We start from the raw sequence: 6,802 nt of genomic DNA, 5'->3' as shown, positions 1-6,802 counted from the left end.
GGTTTCCTCCGGGTGCTCCGGTTTCCTCCCACAGTCCAAAGATGTGCAGGTCAGGTGAATTGGCCATGCTAAATTGCCCGTAGTATTAGGTAAGGGGTAAATGTAGGGGAATGGGTGGGTTGCGCTTCGGCGGGGCGGTGTGGACTTGTTGGGCCAAAGGGCCTGTTTCCACACTGTAAGTAATCTAATCTAATCTGTATCTATCACCCCTCAGTTTAAAACTATGTCCCCTCGTACTAGCCTTCGCCATCCGAGGAAAAAGACTCTCTCTCTCCCCACCCTATCTACCCCTCAGATCATCTTGTATGTCTCAATTTAATCACCTCTCAATCATCTTCTCTCTAACGAAAAAGCCTCAGTTCTCTCAGCCTTTCCTCACAAGACCTTCCCTCCACCCCAGGCAACATCCTGGCAAATCTCCTCTACGCCCTTTCCAATGCTTCCATATCCTTCCTATAATGCGGTGACCAGAACTGTACGCAATACTCCAAGTGCGGCCGCAAATCCAAGTGCTGATTGGCACAACTTTTAGCAGCGTCCTTCAGGGGAGCAAATTTGCCATCCTTACCCTCAGGGTCAGGCCTGCACGTGACTCCAAACCCGCAGCAACAGGGTCGGCTCTTAACCGGTTCAGCGCGAGCTTCTAATGCCAGCTCCCAGGGCATGCCAGGGAGTTCTCCAGGTTGTCTTGCATCGCTGAAACCATCACCGCATTTTGTCCCCACAGCATCACGTTGTGGTTTGTGGGTCAAACTGAGTGCTCCTTCGGCAGAATCACCTTCGTGTTACAGCGCAGGATGCCATTTGTCCCATTGTGACTGCACCCTGGTTCTACCTTGGCCGGCTCAATGGTTAGCACCGCTGCCTCACCGCGCCATAGACCTGGGTTCGATTCCAGCCTCGGCCGACTGTCTGTGTGTGCAGTTTGCACATTCTCCCTCCATGTCTGTGCGTGTGTCTTCTCCGAGTGCTCCCGCAATCACAAAGCTGTCCAGGTTAGGGTGATTTGGCCGGGCTAAATGGCCTACTGTTCAGGGATGTGTAGATTAGACAGGGATAAATGTAGAGCAATATGGTAGGGGAATGGGTCTGGTGAGATACTCTCCAGAAGGTTGGTGTGGACTTGTTGAACCGAAGGGCCTGTTTCCACACGGTTTTATGATTCTATTCCTAGTGTCCAAACTCCCTGCAGATCATTTCGAATCCAATGCCTCCACATTGTCCAACTGGAGTACTGCATGCAGTTCTGGTCGCCATCAAGGATATTATTAAACTAGAAAGACTGCAGAACAGATTGACCAGGATGCTACCTGCACGGGAAGGTTTGAGTAAGGAGAGGCTGGGAGCTTTTCCTCGGGAGCGTCGGAGGCTGAGGGTGACCTTATAGAGGGTTTATAAAATCATGATGAGTCATGGACAAGGGAGGTGGGCAACTGCACGCCCCCCATGATAGGGGAGTATAAAATTACAGGATATAGGCTTAAGGTGAGAGATTCGAAAGAGTCCACTGGGGGCAATTTTTTCCACCCAGAGATCGGTGAGGGTCTGGAACAGTGGTGGTGGTGGAAGCGAGGACAATTCCTTCATTTTCGGAACATGGGATGGGATAGGAAAGGAATGGAGGGATTCGCAGGCAAATGGGACCCGGTCGATTGAGAAACGGGGACCATGGGCACGTTGAGTCTGTTTTCCACGCTGTAGGTATCTATCACTCGATTTCCAGGCAGTGCGTTCCACACCCTAACTACTCGCTGGCTGAGAACATTGTCCCTAACATCACCCTCGCCTTGTCGGCCGACACTTTTTCTCCACGCCCCTCTGGTCCATGGTCCCTTCAGAAACAGGAACATCCTTTCCCGCTCTTCCAAATTTCAAAGCCCGCTCTCAGCTCTCCAATCACAACAATCCTGATGTCTTCAGTCTAGCCTTGAGTCATACAGCACGTAAACAGACCCTTCGATCCAACCCATCCATGCTGACCCAGATATCCTAACCTAATCTAGTCCCGTTTGCCAGCACCCGGCCCATATCCCTCTAAATCCTTCCTATTCATATACCTATCCAGATGCCTTTTAAATGTTGCAATTGTACCAGCCTCCACCACTTCCTCTGGCAGCTCATTCCAAACACGCACCACCCTCTGCATCAAAACGTTACCCCTTCGGTCTCATATCTTTCCCCTCTCACCCTAAACCTACACCCTTGAGTTTTGGACTCCCCCACCCCAGGGAAAAGACCGTGTCTATTCACTCTTTCCATGCCCCCCTCATGATTTTATAAATCTCTATAAGGTCACCCCTCAGCCTCCATGGAAAACTGCCACAGCCTATCCAGCCTCTCCCTATCGCTCAAATCCTCCAACCCTGGCAACATCTTTGTAAATCTCTTCTGAATCCAATACAGGGGGAACTAGCCATTTGGATACAGAACTGGCTCGAAGGTCGCAGACAGAGGGTGGTGAGGGAGGGTTGCTTTTCAGACTGGAGGCCTGTGACCAGTGGAGTGCCACAGTGCTGGGCCCACTGCATTTCATCATTTATATAAATGATTTGCATGTGAACATAGCAGGTATAGTTAGTAAGTTTGCAGATGACAGCAAAATAGGAGGCGTCATGGACAGCGAAGAAGGTTACCTCAGATTACGCCGGGAGTTTGATCGGATGGGCCAATAGGCTGAGAGGTGGCAGATGGGAGTTTAATTGAGATAAATGTGAAGTGCTGCATTTTGGAAAGGCAAATCAGAGCAGGACTTATACACTTAATGGTAAGGTTGGGGGGGGGGGGGTGTTGCTGAACAAAGGGCTTCAATACTGTTTCAATAATTTTCTCACACCCCCGCCCCCCCCCCCCCCCCCCCCCCCATTGTGAATCATGTCTGCGCTCCTTCCAATGCGTCCACATTCTTCCCAAGAAAGCAGCACCTGTATCAGTACAAAAGCAGCCATCGTCTGACACAGATACCAGGTCCGGAGACACTGCAGTAGTTGGGGAAAGGTGGTAGAGAAAGGTAGGTGTTGATGTTGATTTGGGGCTGGTCAGTCCATGGGGGTATCAGTGGGCTCCCCCCGACTCCTCCTGGGACTTTTGTGTGATCGGGGTCGGGGTGGGGCACTAAAAAAGGCGATCCCGGGCCGAACAATCTGACAAGGAGAAACAGATGTCTGCAGATGCCGGAGATCAGAGTCGAGAGTGCGGCGCTGGAAAAGCACAGCAGGTCAGGCGGCATCCGAGGAGGAGAATCGACATCTCAGGCATAAGCCCTTCATCAGGAATGAGGCTGGTGGGCCAAGGGGGGTGGAGAGATAAATGGAAGGGAGGTGGGGCTGGGGGGGTGCAAGGTAGCTGGGAATGTGATAGGTAGATGAAGGTGGGGGAGAAAGTGCTAGGTCGGAGAGGAGGGTGGAGCGGATAGGTGGGAAGGAAGGTGGACAGGTCAAGAGGGCGCTGTCGAATTAGAGGCTTGGGACTGGGATAAGGTGGAGGAAGGGGAAATGAGGAAACTGGTGAAATCCACATTGATCCCGTGTAGTTGCAAGTGGAAGATGAGGCGTTCTTCCTCCAGGCATCCGGGGGGATAGGGTTTGGCCATGGAGAAGGCTCAGGACCTGTATGTCCTTGGTGGAGTGGAAGAGGAAGTGAAAGTGTTTGACCTGACCGGATAATTCAGGGCTCCCTCAGCTCGCTGAGGGCCTCCAGTGCCTGATCACAGAACTGCGTTACCCCCTCAGTCCTCCAGCTCTGCCCAGCCCTGCCTTTGGGGAGGGGCAAGGGCAGAAGGAAGAATGGCCTGATCTGCCTTGAGATAGCACCTTCTGCGGCCTTCTGACAGGGGTCGTTCACTGTCAACCTTCCGCACCTAACTGGTCCCACCTGCCTGCTCCTGGCCCGAATCCCTCCAAACCTTTCTTATTTATGTATTTATCTTTTAAATGTTATACCCGCGTCCACCACTTCCTCTGGAAGTTCATTCCACATGCGAACCACCCCTCTGTATGAAAAACAAAATACTCCTCATGTCCTTTCTTCTCTCAGCTTAAACATTACACCCCCTAGGCTTGAAATTCCCCCATTCTGCGGAAAAGACACCCACCGTTCACCTTATCCATCCCCCCTCATTGTTTTATAAACCTCTATGGGCGTCACCCCTCAACCTCCTATGCTCCAATGGAAAAAACAATCCCAAGCCTATTAGCCCTCTCCCGATAACGCAAACCGTCCATTCCCTGCAACATCCCGGTAAATCATTTCTGAATTCTCTCCAGTGTAACGATATCCTTCCTATAACAGGGCGACCAGAACTGGGCACACGAAGCCTCACCAATGTCCTGTACAACCTCAACATGACGTCCCAACTCCTTGACTCAAAAGGTCTGAGCAATGAAGGCAAGCACACCAAACGTCTCACAACCTCCCCGTCCACGTGACCCAAACTTCAAAGAATTATGTCCCTGCGCCCTCTACTTAATTGCGTAAGTCCTGCCCGTGTTTGTGTTACCAAAATGCAACCCCTCACCTTTATCCAAATTCAATTCCATCTGCTATTCCTCAGCCCGTTGATCCAATCGACGAAGATCTCTTTGTGCTCTTCAATAACCTTCTCCATTGTTCCACATGGCCGATATCCAACAACCTTGATTCTATTCAAAAGACCTGCAACTCCGTCCTCAACACACAGCCAATTCCCCTGGACTTTGCGGTGTCGGAGCCAATGGCCCTCAAGTGAAAGACGGTCGTGATTGTTGGACCCCAGCCATCTCAGTTCCAGGACATCTCTGCAGGAGTTCCTCAGGGTAGTGTCCTCAGCCCAACCATCTTCAGCTGCTTCATCAATGACCTGCCCTCCACTTCAAGCTCAGAAGTGGGATGTTCGCCGATGAGTGCACAATGTTCAGCACAATTCCCCTCTCAGATACTTAAGTGTTCAAATACAAGATTCGGGCAATATCCAGGCGTGGGGTGACAAGTGGCAAGTAATATTTGTGCCACGCGAAGGCCAGGCTATGACCATCACCGAAAAGAGACAATCACACCCACCACCCCTTAACGTTCAATGGTGTCTCCATCACTGTATTCCCCAAAGTCAACATCCTCCTTGACCTATCACCTTCATCCCCTCCCCCACTCACCCATTGTACTCTATGCTACTCTCTCCCCACCCCCACCCTCCTCTAGTTTATCTCTCCATGCTTCAGGCTCACTGCCTTTATTCCTGATGAAGGGCTTTTGCCCGAAACGTCGATTTCGAAGCTGCCTGAACTGCTGTGCTCTTCCAGCACCACTAATCCAAAATCCTGGGGGTTACCATTGACTATAAACTCAACTGGACCAGCCATTTATAGACAGTATCTACAAGAGCAGGTCAGAGGCTGGGAATCCTGCAGCGGGTAACTCACCTCCTGACTCTCCCCAAAGCCTGTCCCCACCATCGACAAGGCCCAAGTCAGGAGTGTGTGAGGGGGTGGGGGTGGGGGTGGGGGGTGCGGAGGGTCACTTCCAACAACACTTGAGAAGCTTGACACCATCCAGGGACAATGCAGCCCCCACTTGATTGTCCCCACAGCCATAAACATCCACTCCCTCCACCCTCTGACACTCAGTAACAGCAGTGGGTACCATCTACAAGACGCACTGCAGCAACTCCCCCAGGCTCCTCAGACAGAATCTTCCAAACACCACGACCACTTCCATCTAGAAGGACCAGGGGCAGCAGATACATGGGAACACCACTCCATGCAAGTTCCCCTCTGAGCCCCTCACTATCCCGACTCTGAAATATATCAGCCATTCCTTCAGTGTTGCTGGGTCAGAATCCTGGGACTTCCTCCCTGAGGGCACTGTGTGGGGGGTTCTACACCACACAGATTGCAGCGATTCAAGAAGGCAGCTCACCCCCATCTCCCCAAAGGGACAATTAGGGACAGGGTAACAAATGCTGGCCTCACATTGACACCCACATCCCACAAAAGAACTGAAGTGACCCTTTGGACAACTGCAAAAGATCTGAAGAACAGTCAGAGTGCACGAGTTGCTTCAGGAGACTTGACCCTTCCGAAAGCTTTGGGTATCAAATACATTGTCTATCTGAATTGTCCTCAAGGTCACAATGATAGCATCCATTCCCTGAAAGACATGCATACATCAATTCATTTTCCTGCCAACAACCATAGCTAATCTTCCTCTCTCACATTCTCCCTCTCTCCTCTATCTTTGCAACCCTCTTTTGTCATTCTCTCCCTACACCCCTCCCCAATTCTCTCTCCATCGTCATCTGTCCTGTGTCAATCCTTTCTCTCTCTCTTGTCAAGCCTCTGTCCCATTTTCTCTCTCTCCGTCCCTCTATCCCCTTCTCTCACTCTCCTTCCCTCTGTAACCCTGCCCCTTTCTCCCCCCCCCCATTCCTCTACGCCACTCTCTATGCCTCTGTCCCTTTAACCCCTCTCTCTCCCTCTCTCTCTCTGTCCCACTCTTCTCTCTCCCCCTCAGCCTCTATCCCTCCTCTCTATGCCACTATCTCACTTTCTTACTCTCTCTATCCCACTTTCACTTTCCATCCCTTTTCTGATCCTTTCTCTTGCCATCTCTCTGTTTCTTTCCATTCATCCCACACTTTCTCTCCATCCCTCCTCTCTATCTCTCCATCCCTCCTCCCTAACTCTATCTCTCTCCAATCTTTCTCTCTCCATCCCTCCTCCCTATCTCTCCCCATCCTTCTATCTTTCCCCATCCCTCTCTTCCTCTATCTCTCTCTATCTCTCTCCATCCCTGCAGTCTCTATCTCTCCATTCCTCCAATGTCTCTATCC

This window comes from Chiloscyllium punctatum, chromosome 35 (genome assembly GCF_047496795.1).
Source record: "Chiloscyllium punctatum isolate Juve2018m chromosome 35, sChiPun1.3, whole genome shotgun sequence".
Classification (NCBI taxonomy): Eukaryota; Metazoa; Chordata; class Chondrichthyes; order Orectolobiformes; family Hemiscylliidae; genus Chiloscyllium; species Chiloscyllium punctatum.
The sequence above is the reverse complement of the archived record's forward strand: the minus strand, read 5'-3'. Positions refer to the sequence as shown.